General features: G+C 40.4%; 1 protein-coding gene across 1 annotated transcript in view; it reads left to right on the top strand.

Moving 5' to 3' along the window:
* Window positions 1-10879: 10879 nt before the first annotated feature.
* Window positions 10880-22847, top strand: part of DENND4C (DENN domain containing 4C) — a gene marked incomplete at its 3' end in the record, with an annotated part of 123377 nt that continues 111409 nt past the window's right edge. The window contains exon 1 of the mRNA XM_079706146.1: window positions 10880-11239. The remainder of the gene's footprint in view (window positions 11240-22847) is intronic.

Below are 22847 nucleotides of genomic sequence, written 5' to 3'. Positions count from 1 at the left end.
GGTGGTCCAGTGGTTAGGGCTCCAGGCTTCCACTGCAGGGGGCCCGGGTTTGATCCTTGGTCAGGGAACTAAGATCCCGCATGCTGCGAGGCATAGCCAAAAAAAAGGTACATCCAAGTAACTTTTCTTGGTCTCCTACTATAAGAGTTGGTGAATTTTTTCTGTAAAGGATCAGATAGCAAATATTTTTCTCTTTGCCGGCCATATGGTCTCTGTCACAACTCTTCAGTTCTGACATTATAGTGCAAAAGCAGCCACAGAAAAGAGTAAACAAATGGGCATGGCTGTGTTCCAACAAAACTTAACTTATAAAAATAGGCATCAGGCTGGATTTGGCCCAAGGGCTGCAGTCTGCCAACCCCTGTCCAAGTATACGCCAGTCACTATGACAGAGGCTTTACATACAGTATCTCATGAGACAGCACAATGACAATTCACCTGTATGGTTGGAGTAGTAGACAAATGAAAGTTCTTAGCATAGTGACTGGCCTATAGTAGATGCTTGATAAATAGTTGTGGCAAATGATAATTAATCTTAAATGACTCTGCAAGATGGATATTTTATGCATGAGGAAATACAGACATTAAATAACTTGCCCAGGGAGTAAGTAAAAATACTAGGAACTTATTTACAAAACAGAATAGACTCACGGAGGGCCCAGAGGCACGTGTGAAGCCTCGGTTCTGCCCACTGAGGGGTCCTGGTTGCTTCCAGGCAGAGAACAGTGTTCTGGCAGAGATGACAAGGGTCCCACATCAGCACAGAGAGGACCTGGACCTGCATGGGCAGGGTTGGGGTGACCCATCTTGCCAGCAAAGCCCAGCTCATTCTCTCTGACCAGCTCCCCACATTCCTGCTTCCCACTTCAGGCAAAAAGGCTTTGGCTCTCCCTACATCTACCCCCAACAAAAGAATGTGCCTCCCTGACTTGCCCCCAAATGGCCAAGGGCAGAGAGAGGGGGCCAGGAGTTCTGGACAGGCTGACTGCACTGGGGGAGCGGCCATGGTCAAGGAACTTCAAATGCCAGCTCTGCCTTTGCCGCTAAGACAGCCCGGGTGGGAGGGGGATCCAGGGTGCTGTCAGTGGGGCAGTGATGACATCTCATCCTGGAGCTCTGAGCGCCCAGAGCCTTCCCTCCCCTTCCCCTCCTGGCTGCTGGCTGGCAGTCGGTCCTGTCCACCCATCTAGATCGATGTTGCTGGGGACCCGCCATGTGTGCCCCATGGTCACGTGTATCTTCCTCAAGGATGTTTTGCTGCTGTGGCTACTGTACCTGTGTCCCTCCTGTGCCATCTTCATGCAGCCGTCCATGTAACTGCCTGTCTTCCTTTTGCAGTTTCTGATGTTTGTAACCAGACCCAGCCGTGTCATTAAACAGACTCTTTCTTCCTGAAAAAAAAAAGAAGAAAGAAAGAAAGAAATAGACTTACAGACATAGAAAACAAACTTAAGGTACCAAAGGCGGGGATGGGGGTGAGGTGGGGGAGGGATAAATTAAGGATTTGGGATTAACAGATACACATTACTATACATAAAGTATATAAACAACAAGGACCTATTGTATAGCACAGGGAGCTATATTCAATATCTTGTAAAAACCCATAATGTAAAAGAATCTGAAAAAGAATATATATATATAACTGAATCACTTTGCTATACACCTGAAACACTGTAAATCAACTATACTTCAATTAAAAAAATACTAGGATTCAAAAGCCTAACTGTCTGCTCTATTCTTTCCCAACAAATGCAGTTTTGACTGAGTTTGATTTGACTGTAGAAATCTATGTGGAATGATTAGTAAGTCCTAGGAAATATGGATCTAAAGTTTAGGGGAGTAGTGGGAATAGATATAAATTTTCTGTAGAATCTTGCCTTCTCCTTTTACTTTCTTAATTAATGACCCTCGTTAGGAGACATTAGCACATCAAAAGAGTATTAAAATAGCAAATAATCTCACAACTAAAGTAAACACAATATAATTTTCCTTTTGACATGCTCAAAATGCTATTATTATTATTATTATTATTATTATTATTTTGGCCACACTGCGCGGCTTGCGGGATCTTAGTTCCCCCAGCAGGGATCAAACCTGGGCCCACAACAGTGGAGTCCTAACCATTGGATTGCCAGGGAATTCCTTCTAATAATTCTTGAAGACAGCAGTCATAAGTAAAACCATTTAGTTGAGAATTAACATGTCATTCAAGTCAGTTAAGACAGGATTTGGTAACTTGCTCTTCTCTTTTAGGCATTAGTCAGTTAATGGTTATTGCTAGCATAGAATTGTTTACAGTCATATTGAAAGCTCTGGACCCAACTCAAAGAACCTTCTTACATAGATTGCACAAGGAAGAAATATGGATAATAAGAGTCCCAGAGATTTCAGACATGCTCAGGCGTATCTGCAGGATTGGAGATGTGGGACCAGTTGGGGTTTACCTGCGCTAGGGCTTCAGCAATCCTAAGGACAGAAAAATGAACAGAAACATAAAGGTTGAAAATTGGTGGAGAGAACGGATTCCTAAAAGGGCTGCTTAATTATCCAAATGATTCAGCATCACATATTTACGGAGTATTACTATTGTTCTAGGTACCAGGAAAATAAAATAAAATACAAGTTTTATGAAATAAAAGTTCCTATACTTATGGAGTTTACATACTGGTAGGGGAGATAGTAAACACATAAACAGACAATAAATGTCAGTGACCAGTATGGGGAAAACAGGGCAAGATGATATCATGTGAGTGCTGTTTTAAATAGGGTAGGCAGAGAATACTGAATTAGCAAACACTAAGTCATTGTTCCTAGTGGAAATAACGGTTAGGTTTCTGAGAGCCTCTGTTCACAACATTTGTGTCAACCAATCAACACATCACCTTGTTTTATGTGTGTTTTTGCTTAAAGACACCATATTTAATATCATCGATTCATTAACATTGAACATGGTCAACAGCACTGTAACTCATGCCAGAACACAGCTTATCTAACACGTTTTCTCTGTGAGGTGGTGGTTTCATCTTTGCCCAGTCCCTCCCAAGTGTTAGTGCTAAGGCTTTTCCTTCTGTACTACCACTGTTCCTGCGGGTGTCAAGTCACCCTGGCCTGTATCCTAAAAATGTAAAAAAGGGTAGTTGTTTACATGGACAATGTGGTTAGGGGTTCAAGTCTCAGGACACAGGCTTACACTCTCTTAGTCAAGAACCACAGCTATGTGTAGGCTGCTGTCAACAGAAGGACCACACCACTCAACCACCAAACACACAGCTAAGGCGACAACTTCACATGACTGCATGTTGTGCACCACTGAATGGCAATCAATGCTCTATAGATGCTGGTCCTTGGGTGGCTCCCTGGCGCTGGCCCTGAACCTGCTGGACAGTTCTCCCAGTGCTGACCCCTGCTCCACTTCTCCTCTAGCTTGCCAAATGATGTCTTCAGTTCAGCTGATCCACCTTTGAATCTGGTGATTGAGGAGGACATCATTTGCTGAGAGTGGAGATGATGGTATCATGTAATGAAGTGAGGTAGCTTAAAAAGGAATAGCTTTTTTGTGGGGGGAGATGCAAGACAGGGAGGGAACTAAGAGTTGTGTTTTGACCTGTAAAGTGTGAGATGCCATTTAGACATTGGAGGTAGTCTGACAGTTGAATCTATAGCTTAGGGAAAACTAGAGCTAGAGCAGTAAATTTGGGAGTGAACAACACACGGATAATATTAATGTCATTGAATTGAATGAGATCACTTAAGGATGAAGAAGAGCTTAAACCTGGAACAAAAAGGGGTTGAAATAATGGTTTTCTATTGATCCCTTTAAGAGACAGCTTCTAGAATTGACTTTAGTTCATTTTCTCCTTTTCTGTGTGAAAGGAACTATAAAACTAGGGGGAAATTTGAATAGGTATTAAAGGGTATCAGCATCAGATCCCAATTCTTTTTTTGTGAGGGCATGTCAAGCATTATTTTGCCTACTGCACTCAGATTAAATGTAAGTTGGAAATAGAGTATCACTTTTGAGATTTTTAGGCAGTCTCTGATTCTTATGTATTATGGAGTTTTTGAACTGACTAATGAACCATCTTTAGGGGAAGAAACTTGAAAGGAAAGAATCCTTACCCTATATTCCCTGAAGCATGGAGGAAACTAGAAAAAAGTTGGGAATGGGACAGTAACATTCTAGTAACATTCTAGTTACTAGTTCACCAATCAAAGAGGTGTACAGCAAACTCAAACCCTCTGGGCAGGAGTTGTATCCAAGGGAATAGATCCATAAGGAGTGGGAAGGGGTGAGAGAGGACACAATATCAATATTTCTAGGTTCTTTGTCACTAAAAAAATTAACAAAGTATTTACTAAAATAAAATGTTGATTAAAAAAAATTTTAATGGCAAGAATGGCCTTGTGGGTATGGTTTTTTAAATGTCCTATCTTTTAGAGATACATGCTGAAATACTTACAGATGAAATGAGATGTTGAGTATTTGCTTCAAAATACTCAAAGAAAGAAGTCAGAAGGGCACACATGAAACAAGATTAACTATGAGTTGAACCTGGATGATGGATACAGAAGAGTTCATTATACTGCTATTTTTGTTTATATTTTATTGTTTTTATTGTTTTCTATAATAAAACATTTTTAAAAATTAATCTTTGAAATAAAGAATATAACTATTTTTTGATTGGTGCTCAGGACAATTTGCTATGATGTGAGGAATATCATAACTGAGGCCCAGAAAAAAAGGGGTTTGGAGGAAATAGACAAGGGTTGAGCTCAGGATAAGCGACAGTCCTGTGGCCTTTGGGAAACTAAGAACATGTCTGGATGGATGGATATGGACCAGTGCCAGTTAGGGCAGATGGCCATATTTGGACTTGGTAGGTGCTAAAGTGGTATTCAAGTTAGCACAGACACTGGTTTCCAACAGTGGGGAAAAACTGAATGAGGGTGGAGGACTATCTCCTCCATTTGAAATACTGTAGGGAGCTCATAAAAGCCAGTCATGGGCAGCAGGTTTTTTGACTCAGATATTCATATAGACTACCTTCCTGTTCAGCCTCTCTGCCCATTATCTTTCTCTGTTTCTCTCTCCCTGCTAAGAGTTTAGTTTCTCTAAACTCTTCTTTATGATCTGTTGGGACATTGTTCTCGGGAACACTTACTCTCCTCTGACCAAGAGCCTTGTGTCAGTCCTTCCCACTCCTACTCCAGCCATGTTTGGAGAGAGCTGGATAAAGAATGTGCTGAGTAACTCTGAAAGACTCTAGATGAGCCTGTTCTGATAAAGCTGAGACAGAGTCCCCAGCCAGATAAGATACTGGAGTGCAGCACAAAGAGAAGAGTGTGCTAGGGCTCCCTGTGGAGAGCAGAACACACTGAGTCATTTAGATATCGTATGAATAAAGCAGATCTAGTGTTTGTTGATGTCATTCTTACTAAAAACTCTTTCTAAAAGAATAACTAAGAGTGCCTACAGGTATGAAGCACCAGGCCTTCAAAGGCTATGTTTTTGAAAACTGATTATGAGGGGCTGGAACCAGTTACTTGTTAGTCTACAAGGTGTGGATTATAGGAAATCTGGAGCAAGTTATTCTGTTTGGGGAAATAAAGAGCCATGAATTTAGTACAGTTGACCCCTGAACAACACATGGGTTAGGGGTGCAAATCCCCTCATGCAGTCGAAAATCTGCATATAACTTTATAGTCAGCCCTCCATATCTACAATTCCACATCCAACGATCAACCAACTACAGATGGTGTAGTACTGTAGCATGCATTTATTGAAAAATAAGCACGTATAAGTGGACCTGCGCAGTTCAAACCCATGTTGTTCAAGTGTCAACTGTAGTTTCTACTCAATACTCAATTATGAAATCACCAAAACTGAGACTGGGAGACTCTAGGTAAGTCAATAAACTTTGCTGGGCCTTAATTTCCCCATCTATTAAATGAGTTAATTAGACTAGATAATCTCTAAAGATTCCCCTTAACTCTAAACTTACAATTTCATGGAATACTTAAAACAACTTTTTAAATATGGGAACACTCTTGCACTGCTGGTGGGAATGTGAATTGGTACAGCCACTATGGAGAACGGTATGGAGGTTCCTTAAAAAACTACAAATAGAACTACCATATGACCCAGCAATCCCACTACTGGGCATATACCCTGAGAAAACCATAATTCAAAAAGAGACATGGGGCTTCCCTGGTGGCGCAGTGGTTGGGAGTCCGCCTGCCAATGCAGGGGACACGGGTTCATGCCCCGGTCCGGGAAGATCCCACATGCCGCAGAGCGGCTGGGCCCGTGAGCTATGGCCGCTGAGCCTGCGTGTCCGGAGCCTGTGCTCCGCAACGGGAGAGGCCACAACAGTGAGAGGCCCATGTACCACAAAAAAAAAAAAAAAAAAAAAAAAGAGACATGTACCAAAATGTTCATAGCAGTCCTATTTACAATAGCCCGGAGATGGAAACAACCTAAGTGTCCATCATCGGATGAATGGGTAAAGAAGATGTGGCACATATATACAATGGAATATTACTCAGCCATAAAAAGAAACGAAATTGAGCTATTTGTAATGAGGTGGATGGACCTAGAGCCTGTCATACAGAGTGAAGTAAGTCAGAAAGAGAAAGACAAATACTGTATGCTGACACATACATATGGAATTTAAGAAAAAAAATGTCATGAAGAACATAGGGGTAAGACAGGAATAAAGACACAGACCTACTAGAGAATGGACTTGAGGATATGGAGAGGGGGAAGGGTAAGCTGTGACAAAGTGAAAGAGCGGCATGGACATATATACACTACCAAACGTAAGGTAGATAGCTAGCGGGAAGCAGCTGCGTAGCACAGGGAGATCAGCTCGGTGCTTCGTGACCTCCTGGAGGGGTGGGATAGGGAGGGTGGGAGGGAGACGCAAAAGGGAGGGGATATGGGAACATATGTATATGTATAACTGATTAAATTTGTTATAAAGCAAAAAAAAAAAAAAAGGAAAATTTCAAAAAGACATAAAAAGTAGAGAACAACATAAGGAACCCTCAAGTACCAAACATTCCGCTTCAACATATGTCCAATTTTATTTTACCTAAACCCCTACTCACCTTCCTGCTCCCACTGTATTATTCTGAAGCAAGTCCTAGACATCATATGAAATACATTTTAATGATTCTCTTGAAGCAAAGATAGTTTACAAATAACATACCAGGCAAGTTAGTCTCTCCACTTTTCCTGGATACTTTCTCTTACTGCAACTGTAAACACTGTCATTTAACTTGGCATTATAGGATGCTAAGTATCACATGCTGAACCCAGATATAATCAATAAAGGAGGACCTACCTTTTTTTTTTTTTGGCCATGCCACATGGCTTGTGGGATCTTAGTTCCCCGAATAGGGATTGAACCCAGGTCCTCAGCAGTGAAAGCATGGGTTCCTAACCACTGGACCACCAGAGAATTCCCAGGAAGGGCTACCATTAATGAGCACTTGCTATCTTCTAGGTATTACTGTGCTGTTTTATTTATCTATTACTGTGCAACAAATTACACCAATATTTTGCAGTTGGAAACAAGAAACATTTATTATCTCATAGTTTCTGTGAGTAAAGAATCCAGGAGCAGTTTAGCTGGATTTTGGTTCAGGGTCTGTCAAGAGGCTGCAATCAAAGTGTTGGCTGTGGCTGCAGTCATTTCAAAGCTCATCTTGGGGAGGATCCACTTCTGAAATCACTTACAAGGCTGCCTGATGACATGCTAGCTGGCTTCCCCCAGAGTGAGCAACCCAAGAAAATGAGAGAGAGAATCCAAGACTGAAGCCCCAGTCTTTTTTATAACCTCATCTTGTCAGAGACATCTCATTGCTTCTGATGTATTCTGCGTGTTAAAGCCAGTCAGTAAGACCATCCCACAGTCAGTGGAAGGGGTTACGCAAGGGCATAAACCAGGAGGCAGGGATCATTACCAGGGTAAGCTATAATGAATGAGAGGCCATCTATCACATATGCTAAGTATTGATTACTGAACTGGTCTCTTTGATAATTATAGCTTATTATAAATTAATAAATGAGCTTATTTATGAATATCATTCCACACACTTTAAAGATGAGTAAAATTAAATAACCTGCCTAAGGACAGAGTAGAAGAAAGTGAGGGAACCATAGTCTGATTTATTTCAGTCATTCATCAAGTACTTTTTGAGAGCCTATCATGTACTTGATACTCTACTAGGTACTGGGGATTTGGAAGAGAACGTGACATGTGAATACACATAAGCTATCACAGGGCTGTTCATGAGAATGTAAATTGGTGCAGCCACTGTGGAAAACAGTATGGAGGTTCCTCAACAAACTAAAAGTAGGATTACCATATGATCCAGCAATCCCACTACTGGTTATATATCTGAAGAAAACAAAAACACTAATTCAAGATACATGCACCCCAATGTTCAAAGCAGCACTATGTACAATTGCCAGGATATGGAAGCAACCTAAGTGGCCATTAACAGATGAATGGATAAAGACGTGATACACACACACACACAGTGGAATACTACTCAGCCATAAAAAAGAATGAAATTTTGCCATTTGCAGGAACGTGGATGGACTTGGAGGGTATTATGCTTAGTGAATTAAGTCAGATAGAGAAATCTGACAATAGATAGTGATAACAAATGCTATATGTTATCACTTATATGTGGAATCTAAAAAATAAAACTAGTGAGCATAACAAAAAAAGCATAGTAGTATAAAGGTCTTTGAATATTTCTATGAAAAGCAATGTTTAGAAGTTTTTGAAGACAACAACTAGGAAGATGAAAATAACGTGGCTGCTGCAGCACTGAAGATGTCTGCCTAAAACATCTTGCTTATTTTAAGAAAAATTTCAACATTTCCATTCAACTCCTTTGCACTGCTGATCTGCAGAAGTCTGCAGAAATTGACCATGCCTAATCTGACGTCGGTATGCCCCTCTTCAATGGGCTGATTCTTCTATGCATTCTTGTATCTATACAGACTCAATAGAAACTGTGATACCATCACGAAAACAATTATGCTATATGTTATACTATGTTGGGCTCTCCAGCTCCCTTGCCACTTTTTAGACAGTAAATATTTATGTGTTAAAAATTGAGTTGAACTTATTTTAGCCCTGGGTCCATAAGAGTGCAGTTGAAAAGGCTGCTGCTGACTCAAGGACTTTCAGACTTAATAGCTACCTTAGACAAAAAATTAGACCCCAAACATACAAGTTAATTCTATGAAATTTTGGGTAGAATATGGCAATGGAAATGTATGGTAAATCTATAGGACAATTAAAATAATGAAAAAAAATTAAAGACATCCTTAAATCCTACATTGCAAATTGAGAAAAATTTCTCAATCAAATGGAAGAGATATGCTGGTTTCTTCCATTTTTCATTCCTGTAGGTGCAAAAAGTTGTGAAAAGAGGGAAAAACCCCTCAATCTATGAGAGTTAATAAAATGTACCCATTACAAAATCTTGTAAATGATTTTAAACTATTAATTAATTTGCCCTTGAGAAAGGAAGGACAAGAAGTCAACAAGCTGAATTCTGAAGTATTAGTTCCTTTATAAACTTCGGTCCAGATGGTCTGGTTTCCACTAGGCTCAGAATGACTCCAAACTATTATTAAATAAGACATTTTTTATTGCTGTGTATTTTTACTGAATCAATTCTTACTGCTAACGTGGTCAGGGAAATAGTTTCTGCTATTGGCTACAAAATTTAAACTATCCATATATGCAATAAACTTTGGAAGTAAATTGACAACAGGACCCTCATGACCGAGGTTTATTCTCATACTTTTCAGCAAAAATACAGATTTAATAAGGAGAGAGTAATTCTCAGGAAAATGATCATTATGTATGCGAATACTCATTAGAAATGCACAAATCTTGCCAATTCTAATTCTGACCCGCCATGGAATCTGTGAAGTCACTGGCCAGTTTTGTTTTTTTTTTTGCCAGGAGGTAAAAAAGTTCTCCTAATTTGTTTCAAACCATTTGCTTCTTCCTGAATAACTAGTTGTTATTTTTCCATGTATATATAATTACATGTATATAATTATTTCAAAACGCAGTTAACAATCTCATAAAGTTTGCATTAAGGGAACGGACCATGCATGCAGCCGTGTAGATAAGGAGGCTACATTTACTTAGGAGGCCTGATTATTTAAACGAGAGATTTCCAAGTTCCGAGCTCCCATCCCCAAATCTCTGCCGAGGTAGCGACACCGAGTGCGGTCAAGGACTCTCAAAGGCCGCTGCAGCCAGGAAGGACTTAGGGAAGCCCCAGTCGGCGGGTCTCTCTACTGCCTGGGAGGCCCCCTGTCATACGTGGGAATTCCAACTTCCATCCTTGGAAGGAAACTTCTCATCCAGAGACCTGCATCTCTCTCCGCACTGTCCTCAGTGACTTTGAGGGACTCGGAGTCCCTTTCCTCACCTTTGAAAAACCGGAAAAGATCAGCCGCCACCTGCTTGAGGCCAAGGCAATAAAGCCGCACCACAGGCGAGTCTGAGCGCCGCAGGAAGGGGTGCAAAGCAGTGCCTTGAGCCCTTTCTCCCTGGCTCTGTTTCTGCTCGGGACCCGCCGCGCGGACGCGGAGGCGGGGCTCACGGGCTGTCGGCACTGGCACCCCCGCGCCCTGAGGGTGTCGCGGCGGGGTGCGCGGGGGAGGGGAGCAGTGGCCGTGCGGCCTCGGCCCTCCCCGGGGGCGGGGCTCGAGCACTGCCCCGCCCCCGCGTCCTCCCTTCCCCACCCCTCCCCCCACGCCTTTTTCCACCGCCCCCGCAGTAGGAAAGGGAGCGGGAGGGGGGAAGGAAAGTGCTGTTCTGTGGAAAGGGGCGGAAGGAGAGGGAGGAAAAAAGAAAAAGGGAACAGAAACATGGCCGTCAGCTGTCGGGGCAGCAGTGCAGCACGCAGCTCCTAGGCAACCCGCCGCCCGCACCACCGGCCTCGGGTGAGCCGAGGCGCCGGCGCGAGCTCGCGCTCCCTGCTGTTACCCCTCGTTGCAAGCGGCGCCCCTCGAGACCCAGCCCGGGAGGCGGCGCAGGCGCAGAGAGGGCGGTGGTGGCGGCAGTGGCGGCGGCGGCCGCTAGAGCAAGTCCCCCGCCCTGCCCTGCCGAGGGCGCCCAGGCCCGAAGCCGGCGCTTTCATGCCCTAGGAAGGGGCTGTGCCCGGGTGGCGCTGAAGGAGGAGCGGGCAGCAGGTGAGTCTGCGGCGGAGGGCCTTTCGCGGAGGAACCCTGCGCCGTCCGTCAGCTAGCCCCGCGCTCCCGGGCCGGGTGGGCGCTGGGCAGGTAGCAGCTCGGAGGGTTGAGTTCCGAGGGCCGGCGTGCAGGGGTCGCCGAGGAGGCGTAGAGTGGCCTGGGCTGGCATTCTCGGCCTAGTTTCTCTGCGGTTTCCGGGGGCGGGGAGTCCCCGGAGCCTGCGGGGTGTGATGGGGGAGAGGCCGCTCCGGGAAGGGCCTCCCCGTGCCGCCGCCCCGGCTGCGGAGAGCCACTGGGGTGGAAGGAAGCGCGAGGGGTCTGGGCCTTCGCGACCGCCGAGGAGACTGCCGCCTGGGTGGGGGGCAAGGGGCGGGGACCGGGGTACCCGAGGGGGTTGGGGGCCAGGGCGGGGAGAGAACTGGGGACCTGGGCAGGTGTCGCAGGTGAATTGAGGACATTTCTTCCTCCGCCTTGCCGTGGCGGATCCTCAGGGCTTCTTTGTTGGCGATGACTTTTAGGAAGGCAGGTTTCATTCAACTCGGAGTGACTAAACCAAAAAACCAACTAATGAGCCCCTACTGCCGACTCTAGTAAAGAGCTGTAACTTTTCTGCATTGAGGATGCTGTCATCTATTCCCCCCTCCTTTTTTTTTTCTGCTTCAGAGACCTTTTCCTTCTCGAAGATCGTACCTCACCAGAATAAATTAGGAAATGACCCAGTTTTTAAATAGTGCCCCCCCTCCTTCCTATTAACTGTTTGTTTCACACGGGAAAATTTAGGGCAGTTACCGAAGTTACTTGTGTAAATGCGAGGGAAAGAGTCATCTCCAGTAATGAACCCTAAGCCGTCTGTGTGTTTTTGCTTCAGAGAAATTGTCAAGCATTGTAGTCTGGGTAATTGATTTACTGAACCTGCTTAATTGTGTGCAAACTCGTGTTAAGATGTTCTCCCTAGACTCTAATTTACCGTAGGAGTAGGTTTTCCCTTCCGGTCTCAGTTTAGAAGGCGAAGGATGTAGTAAGGAGAGAATGTTTGTGCTAAGGAGGTAAGTTTTCAATAAATATTTGATTTGAGGTGATCGTGTGTATTAAGCTATCTGAAATGCAGAGAACTGTAGGATTTTCTGTGTACGCGTGATAAGAGAAAAATGATTGTAAAAGGAAAACTTATCTCTGAGCATTGAAGGATACCTGTTCTTTCTCAACGTTACCATGAAAAAAGACTTCTCTATTTTATTTTTTGCCCTGTTCTTTGTATTACTGTTAAAAATGTGATAAACTGCCTTCTTGGTGTGAGACTGGAACTCAGAAATGAACTTAGATTTGTATTCATGAGGTTAATCTGCCTCTCATACAGACTTGCTTTGACTCGTTTTTCTAGTAATGGCAAACTCAATCCACACTTTCCCCTCATTGGTATCTCCTGTGGCCATTTTGCTAAATAGTTGATTGGGATTGGGGGTCTATCTTGTGTATTACTGATTTTACTGAACTGATGATATGGCAGTTGAATTTGGTCATAGTACCTCACTTAGTGTACTACTGTTTAGGCTTGTTAATTTGGATAATGGAAAAGGTATGATGTTAGAAATTTTGAAGTTGTGTATTGGAGTCACTTACTCTTGTGTACTTTGTAAATGAGCGCATTCTGTTGTTGAGAGTAAATATAGTATTTTGTAGTCGAGCTTTCAGCTGGAGAAATTGGCAGTAGAGTTGGTGTGTGGAGACTGTTCTTAAAACGCAAATGTTTTAAATTACAAGGAACTGCAGTGGTGTGTAAGCTGTAACAATTCATGGTGCCAGATTTGGAAGGTTATTTGGCTGAGGCGCTGCCTATAAAGAAACATGTTAAGTATCTGCAATAAAAGCTAATTTGTAGCTATAGACAAGGGATTTTGCATGATAATAACCCAAGGAGGCACCTTTGCTCTTCTATATCTCGAGTTGAGACCAAAACATCTCATATTTTCATTGGAGTTTCCTGCCAAGACAAATATTGATTTTGCACTGGTTTTGCTTCTCAGTTTGAAAGTTAGGTTTCAGTCTTATCCTTGCAACTTAAGTACAGGTTGTAAAATAAAAAAGTTGCTGAGTCAGAGGCAGGTTGTTTCATTTGGTCTTTTTGATTTGCAAATGGAATTTGTTTTAATTTGTATTTCCAATATAATGTATCTGCTGAAACTTAGATAGTAAGGGCAAATAAGCTTTCATAGTACATGAATTAAAATTTTATCTTCTCTGTGCTGGTACCACAAGTTGTACCTCCTCTTTAAGATTGTCAGTTTGACAGACTTGCAGTGATGGGATGCCTTGTTGGAACTGGCGATTCCTCTAAAAGTGTTAAAACGTGGGGAATGAGTTTACATAGTATAGCTGGTGTAAAAGGGTAGGTCTTTAGCATCAGATTGTAGGAAATTCCAAAATCAGATAACTTTATTATTTGAAATTTAAAACTTAGTATTTTGTGGGAAAAAATTAGGTAGTTTTTAAACTTAAAACTTTTGCTTAAATTTATGTCAGTACATAATACTTACATATAAGTAATGTAATACAATTCTCTTCATGTGGTACTTGAAAACTAACTTTTTAGTGGAAAAGAATATAACATGATTAAGAGAAATTCAAAAGAAAGAAATGAATTCTCCCTGCTTACATTTACAGTTTTCTGTAGTCTAATTCTGTTATACTTCTACTATATATATATATGTATTATTTTTTTTTTTGAGTAAGGTTTTCTTTATTATTTTTATTATTTTTTTGGCTGCGTTGGGTCTTCGCTGCTGCGCGTGGGCTGTCTCTAGTTGCAGCAAGCGGGGGCTGCTCTTCGTTGTGGTGTGCAGGCTTTTCCTTGCGGTGGCTTCTCTTGTTGTGGAGCACGGGCTCTAGGCGCAGGGGCTTCAGTAGCTGTGGCACGTGGGCTCAGTAGTTGCTATTCGTGGGCTCTGGAGTGCAGGCTCAGTAGTTGTGGCGCATGGGCTTAGTGCTCGGTGGCCTGTGGGATCTTCCTGGACCAGGGCTCTAACCCGTATCCCCTGCATTGGCAGGTGGATTCTTAACCACTGCGCCACCAGGGAAGTCCTCTATAGTATATTAGTATAATACTATACTAATCCTGTCTATACTTGTGTATAATTCTGTGGCTAATGTTCATATAATTGTCTTTTTAAACATAATATTGTAATACATATTGCTATATTTTATCGTTTTGTGGTAGTCCAAAGTTGTACTGTCACAGTTTAACCATTATTCTTTTATTATTTTTGAATTTTATTTATTTTTTATACAGCAGGTTCTTATTAGTTATCTATTTTATACATATTAGTGTATACATGTCAATTCCAATCTCCCAATTCATTCCACACCCGCCCCCCCCACTTTCCCCCCTTGGTGTCCATACGTTTGTTCTCTATTCTGTCTTTTAATATTTTAGTAATTCCACTTTTTCAATCTTAAAATAATGCTATAATGAAATCTTTTTGCTAGTATGATGGTCCAAGCCAAATTAAACTTTTGAAAATGTAAACATTCTTTGAACTACTTCCTTTGCACTGGATCATGAGGGCTCCTATAATATGGTATTTGATTGAGAACTGAAAGCAAGGTGAAAACTGTAGATGTGCATTTGTGACTTGAATTCATTGAATAGGGATTAAAATATAAATTTGTAATTTTCTGTTACTTGCTACAAGTTTCTGTAATAATTCTATTAATTTTATTTTTCAATATAATAAGTAATATTCATATATATATATATATATATATATATATATATATATATTTTTTTTTTTTTTGGCCACAACCTATCTTAGTTCCCTGACCAGGGATTGAACCCGCAGCCCCTGCATTGGAAGCGCAGAGTCTTAACCACTGGACTGCCAGGGAAGTCCCTAAAATTTTTAATTCGTATGGTAATATTGTGGGGCATAAATATTTCTAAGAGGACCTCATTTCAACCAAATTTAATATTTAAAAATCTAGATTTATAATTATTTGGCTTATGGAAGAGTCATTTTATAGGATTTTTAAAATCTTTGAAATATTTTAAAGGATTCCTTGAATCTAGTTTGTCATTGTGTATGCTTACTTTAGGGATGCTTAGATCCTAAAAGCATAAATGTTAGGAGTCTCTCTTTTCTAATTATGGAAAAATTTATTTGTTAAATAGGTACTGTGCTATTTGCCAGGGATAAAAAGATGAATAACATACAGTCTGTATATTAAAGTCTAGTAGGATAAGCATCATAGTCTTGTAGGTAAGCATCATAACTACCACATCATGACAAATCTAGAATAGAGCAAATGATGCTATAGGAGCAGAGAGGAATACCTAAGTGTGTTTGGTGTGTATTAGAGGTGGTTTACAGAGGAGACATTTGATTTAAAACTCAAAGATGTGAAAAGGCACAAAGTAATGAAAGCATGTGGTGGGTTTTATTAAGATGCAAGTAGGGCTTCCCTGGTGGCGCAGTGGTTGAGAGTCCGCCTGCTGATGCAGGGGACACGGGTTTGTGCCCTGGTCTGGGAGGATCCCACATGCCGTGGAGCGGCTGGGCCCGTGAGCCGTGGCCGCTGAGCCTGCGCGTCCGGAGCCTGTGCTCCGCAATGGGAGAGGACACAATAGTGAGAGGCCCGCGTACCGCAAAACAACAACAACAAAAAAACCCGACTATACATTGTAGGGAACAGGGAGCCATTTAATAATTTTAAGCTGTTAAATATCTTTGGCTCAGTTGTGAAGGATGGATTTGGGAGAGCAGCTTGAGTGAGGCTGCAGGTTCATCAGCGAGAAGGTCTTGTAGGCATCTAGATGAGAATTGAGAACAGCAGTGGTAGGGATGGAAAAAAGTGGATAGAATAGAGAACTATACAGACATTTTCTTCTGATTGAAAAGCCCTATCTGTAGTCTTATCTTCTCCTTGCCTACTGTGCACCTGTCACACTGGCCTACTTTTAGATTCCTTCCTTTAGAGCCTTTACATGTACTCTTCCATTTACCTGGTACTTTTCTGAGAGGTCTTTCCTGATCATGCTGTCTAGTTAGCGAGATGAGGTATTATCATAGCACCTTGTTATTTTATTCTGTAGAGTTTAATTTTTCTTCCCTCCCTTCCTTCCCTCCCTCTGTCTCTTCCTTTCTTCATATTAGTCCCCCTTACTGGTTTGGAGGTTATGTGAGATCTGATTCCTTTTAATTAATTAATTAATTAATTAACTGTCGGTCGGTTTTTGGTCTCTCTCTGTTCCGTTGGTCTAAATGTCTGTCTTTATACCAATACTGTATTGTCTTCATTACTGTTTCTTTATAGCAAGTCTTGCAATTAGGTAGTGTTTTTCCTTTACCATTGTGTTTTTATCAAAATTGTTTTGGTTATTTTGTATCCTTAGCATTTTCTTATAAATTGTAGAATAAGAGTGTCAGTTTCTACAAAAAGCCTGATAGGGAGAATTGACATCTCAATAATAGTGAGTCTTCTCATACTTTAACATGGCATATCTCTTCTTTATTTAAATATCTTTAGGGTTTTTTTGCAGTGTTTTGTAATTTTCATTTTATAGGTATTGCTCATATTTTGTTCAATTGATCCCCCAAGTATTTAATGTTTTTTGATGCTAACTATTGTCAATAATACTGTATTTAAAATTTTCTTTTTCAAAATTGTTTCTTGATAGTATATAAAAATGCAATACAAAGTTGACCTTGTATTCTATCTTACTGCATTCACTTTTCAGTTCTGGTAGCTTTTATGTGGATTCTTTAGGATTTTCTTAATACATAATCATCATGTCTACAGAGAAAGCCAGTTTTGCTTCTTCATTTCCAATCAGTATTCCTTTAGTTTTTTCTTGCCTTATTGCACTAGCTAGATTAGTGCTCTTCACTAGAAATAATGTAAGCCACGTGTGTAATTTTAAGTTTTCTAGTAGCTCCACACTAAGAAGTAACAAAAACTGTCATTAAATTTCATACCTTTAATACATTTTTTATTCTACTATGTCCAAAATATTAACATGTGTAGTAGTTTCTCTAGGGTAACCATAACAACCACAAACCATGTAGTTTAATTAACAAATTTATTCTCTCACAGTTCTGGAAACTATAAGTCTAAAATCAAGGTGCCCCCACTGAAGGCTCAGGAAAGAGTTCTTCCTTGCCTCTTCCTACTTTTGGTGGTAATTGGCAATTCATATATATAGGACTGTTTGGATTTTCTGTTTCTTCTTATGTCAGTTTTGGAAATTTGTGTCTTAAAAAAATGTCCATTTCATCTATGTTGAAAATAGAATGAAAATGTTTATAATATTCCCTTGTTATTTTTTAAATGTCTAAAGGATTTGTAATGATTTACTTTCTTTCATTACTCATTGGTAATTTCTGCCTCCTGTTTTTTTCTTGATTTAGAGGCATAGATTTCTATTGCTTGTCCATTTTCAATTTTACTGATTTCTCTTCTTTTAATTTTTTTCTCTACTTACTCTTGGTTTAATTTGCTTTTCTTTTTCTAACATCTCAAGGTGGACACTGAGATTACTGATTGAAAAGCTTTCCTCTTTTCTAATATAAGTAATAAAATAATAAAATTTAGAAGAATTCCCTTCTAAACATTGCTTTAGCTGCATCTCACAAATTGATTTCTGTTATTTTCATTTAGTTCAAAATATTTTCTGATTTCTCTTACAGTTTCTTTTTTGATTAATGGATTATTTAGAAGAGTGTTGTTTAGTTTTGAAATATCAGGGAAATTTTATAAGATATCTTTCTGTTATTCCACATTTAATTCCATGTTCTGCATATTTTATAGTTTTTTTTGTTTTGTTTTGTTTTTTGCGGTATGCGGGCCTCTCACTGTTGTGGCCTCTCCCTTTGCGGAGCACAGGCTCTGGACGCACAGGCTCAGCAGCCATGGCTCACGGGCCCAGCCGCTCCACGGCATGTGGGATCTTCCCGGACCGGGGCACAAACCCGTGTCCCCTGCATCAGCAGGCAGACTCTCAACCACTGCGCCACCAGGGAAGCCCTGTTTTATAGTCTTTTATAGTAAGTCCCCTACATGCAAATGAGTTCTGTTCCGAGAGCACGTTCATAGGTCCAGTTTGTTTGTAAGTCAAACAAAGTTAGCCTAGGCACCCAACTAACACAATCAGCTATATAGTACTGTACTATAATGGGTTTATAATACTTTTCACACAAATAATACATAAAAAACAAACACAATAAATAAAGAAAACATTTTTAACCTTACAGTACCTTGAAAAGTACAGTAGTACAGTACAATAGCTGGCTTACAGGGGCTGGCATCAAGTGAAGAGGCAAGAAGAGTTACTGACTGGAGGAGGGAGAGGAGGTGGGAGATGGTAGAGCTGAAGGATCGTCAGCAATAGGGGACGGAGGGCAGGCTGCAATTTCATTCATGCCTGACGTTGATGGCACAGGTTCTGGTTCCTTGCTGGATTCAGTTCTATCTACCCTCTTGAGAAAACGTTCCAGTGATGTCTGGGTTGTAGCTCTTTTTTTCTGTCATAGATGACACGGTAGCACTGGACTGCATTCTGAACAGCTGCTACAACCTTCGTGTACCATTCTATGTTTGAGTCCTGTGCCTCAAAAACTAACAGTACCTCCTCAAATAAAGAAAATCCCCTTGCCATTTCCTGCGTCGTCAATCTCTTCAGTTCTTCAGTTACTTTTTCTTCCTCTTGTCTCTCTACGTCCTTTCTCTGGGCCTCCAATTCCATCAGGTCTTCATTAGTAAGCTCCTCATGTTGCACAGCAACAATACTGTACAGTAAACCACTACTAGAGGATGCAGGCACATGACAATGTACGCCAGACACTTGAAATAATTTACGTGATTGGACCTGTAAACACATGTTCGTGTCTTTGAAAGTTCGAAACCTGAAAGTTTGTATGTATAGGGGACTTACTGTAAATTTATCCAGGCTTGTTTTATGGGCCAGCATATGGTTTATCTTGGTGAATGTTCTGTGTGTAGTTGAAGAGATTGTGGATTTTTGCTGTTGTTGGATGGAGTGTTCTATAAATACTAATTATGTCAAGTTAGTTGATAGTGTTCTTCAAATTTTATGTATCCTTACTGACTTTCTGTATACCTGTTTTATGAATTACTGAATGAGGAGTATTGAATTCTCTTTAATTATGGATCTGTTTATTTCTCCTTTAACTTGTCAGTTTTTGCATATATAATGCTCTCTCGTTAGATGTGTACATGTTTAGGATTATGTTTTGATGATTTAACTTTTATTGTTCTTATGAAATGTTTCCTGTTATCCCTGCTCTGAAGTCTACCTGTTATTAATATGGCCACTCTAGCTTTCTTATGATTAATATGTACATAACATATATTTTTGCATCCTTGTACTTTTTCAAAAATACTTTACTTTTTAGAACAATTTTAGATTTACAGAAAAATTGAGAATATAGTACAGAGAGTTCTCTATACCCCAGACACAGGTTCTTAACATCTTATATTAGTATGGTATATTTGTTACAATTAATGAACCAATATTGATATGTTATTACTAACTAAAATCTATAGTTTATTCAGATTTCCTTAGTTTTTAGCTAATGTCCTTTTTCTGTTCCAGGATCCCATCCAGATACCACTTCGTTACGTTTAGTTGTTGTGTCTCCATAGACTACTTTTGGGTGTAACAGTTTCTTAGATTATCCTTGTACTTGATCACCATGACACTTTTGAGGAGAACTGGTCAGGCATTTGGCAGGATTTCCCTTTATTGGAATTCTTCTGATTTTTTTTTTTTTAAGGTTAGATTGTGAGGAAGATTGCAGAGATAAAGTGCCATTTTCGTTACATCATCTCAGGGGTACATACTGTCAACGTGACTTGTGATTTTGATGTTGGTTATGATTACCTGGCTGAGGTAGTGTTTATCATGTTCTTCACCATAAAGTTACTCTCCTCCCCCTTTCCATTCTGTACTCTTTGGAAAGAAGTCACTAAGCTTATCCCTCACTTAAGGAGTAGGGGATTACACACTCCTTGAGGACAGAGTATCTGCTTAAGTTATTTAGAATTCCTTTGCATGGGAGAGTTGTCTCTTTTCCTTCATTTATTAATTTATTCATATCATTAATTTATATCAGCATGGACTTACAGATATTTATTTTATGCTTTGGGTTATAATCCAGTACTACTTTATTTGTTCAAATTGTTCCAGCCTTGGCTATTGGGAGCTCTTTTAGTTGGCTCCTATGCTCCTTTGACATACACCCATAAATGTGGGTTTGTTGTTGTTCTTGTTTGTTTGCATGTTTGTTAATTCTGGCACTGAAAAAATGCTCCAGGCTCATTTTGGGGTTTTTTGTTTTTATTGTTTTTTTCACTTTGTTTTTTAAATTTTTTTCTCAATTTAAAAAAATTGAAGTTTAGTTGGGCTTCCCTGGTGGCGCAGTGGTTGAGAGTCCGCCTGCCGATGCAGGGGATACGGGTTCGTGCCCCGGTCCGGGAAGATCCTACATGCCGCAGAGCGGCTGGGCCCGTGAGCCATGGCCGCTGAGCCTGCGCGTCCGGAGCCTGTGCTCCGCAACGGGAGAGGCCACAACAGTGAGAGGCCCGCGTACCGCAAAAAACAAACAAAAAAACAAAACAAACAAACAAAAAAATTGAAGTATAGTTGATTTACAATGTTGTGTTAGTTTCTGGTGTACAGCAGTGATTCAGTGATTGTGTGTGTGTGTGTGTGTGTCTGTGTGTGTGTGTGTGTATATATATATATATATTTCAGGTTCTTTTCCCTTATAGGTTATTAAAAATATTAAGTGTAGCTCCCTGTGCTATACAGTAGGTCCTTGTTGGTTATCAGTTTTATATATAGTCGTGTGTATATGTTAATCCCAAACTCCTAATTTGTCCCTACCCGCCCCTTTCCCCTTTGGAAACCATAAGTTTGTTTTCTATGTCTGTGCAGGCTCATTTTGTATAAAGGTTTCCCCTGCTATATGAAAGTACTAGAGTGTTCCTATGAAAACTTTCCTAAGCCAGAATGGTGTAAAGTGAAGAAACAGTTACTTTACGGCACATCTTGTTAACTGATGCACCCAATAAATCAAGATGAAGCACGGATGCTTACACAGTTCAAAGCTATGTCAGCTTGATGCAGAGATGCGGAGTGTAGTTCCTGGGGAAGGAGCTTGGTGGTGACATTCTCCTCTCTCTGCTTGGGGTGCACACTGCCTTTATAACTGCTTGCTGCAAAACAAATGCTGACTGAGTAATATTCCATTGTATATATGGGGATATATGTGTATGTATAGCTGCTTCACTTTGTTATAAAGCAGAAACTAACACACCATTGTAAAGCAATTATACTCCAATAAAGATGTTAGAAAAATAAAAAATAAAACGCTGAATGTTATTTTTGCTTTTCACCTCTTTCCATAAAAGTGTAATTTTTTTTCAGATTTCTTTTGGATTAGAAAAAATAGATGCTTATGTAGGTCTTTTGTAAAAGTGAAGTGGCATATAGTGAACTTTTGAAAAGCAAAGGATACCTGTATTTCCTGTCCCAGTCCTATAATCAGTCATTTCTTCAAGAAGCCTTCGTTCCTCTTGTTGGAGGATGGTGTTAGAAAGCAAGATCTGCATGCTTGGTGTGCTGATTGCTACTGGATGTCGTTGCTTCTATGTCTTCTTGCAAGGAATTATACTTGTGTATAGTAACCCATTGTATACCTATATCTATAACTCTTTCTATATGTCACCATCTGTATTTATATTAAACTAAATATGAATTCATAGTGAGCTCCAACTTTAATCCATTACTACATGGATACTCCTTCCCTTGCTTATCTGTAAATACCTGCTCCGACAATGAGAAACCTGGCCCCCACCATCTGTCATCCATTTTTGTAATCGTTCAGTTCCAGTATACACGTATAGCAGTATCAGAACTGTTAACTCACATCCCTGTGTGAAACAGTTTTATCAGCTAGAGTGCCTATTTGCAGTTCCTGTTGCTTTTAGTTTTAAAGACTCTACTCATTTCTAAAGTTACCTTGGCCAGCATTTAGCCACCCCTCCACCCCAACCCCTTCAGTGAGGTTGTTTTCAAACATTTGTAGTAGTTACGTTCTCTTGACCTACTCCACATTCCTTCAGTGGATCCCATGACCTCCTCAATGGTTTTGATAATTTTGCATACATTAAAGCTCTCTCTCTGTCTTGTGAATTTTGACAAGTGTGTAATGTCATGTATCTACCATTACAGTATCATATTGAATAGTTTTATATCTGTAGAAGTTTCCACACTTCAGTTCTTCAGCCCTCTCTGCCAAACCCCAAAACCCTGGAAACCATTGATCTCTTTTTACTGTTTCAGTACTTTTTGCCTTTTTTAGAATGTCGTGTAAAAGGAATCATATTAGCCTTTCAGACTGCCTTCTTTCACTTTGCAATATGCATTTAAGGTTCCTCCAAGTCTTTTTGTGGCTTGATAGCTCATTTGTCACTGAATGTATCAGGTTTTGTTTTTGTTTTATCCGTTCACCTATTGAAGGACATTTTCTTTGCTTCCAGTTTTTGGTGATTATGAATAAAGCTGCTGTAAACATTGTATGTAGGTTTTGTA

The sequence above is a fragment of the Hyperoodon ampullatus genome (assembly GCF_949752795.1).
Source record: "Hyperoodon ampullatus genome assembly, chromosome: 6".
In the NCBI taxonomy this organism is placed as follows: Eukaryota; Metazoa; Chordata; class Mammalia; order Artiodactyla; family Ziphiidae; genus Hyperoodon; species Hyperoodon ampullatus.
This window is presented reverse-complemented; position numbering and strand designations above follow the sequence as displayed.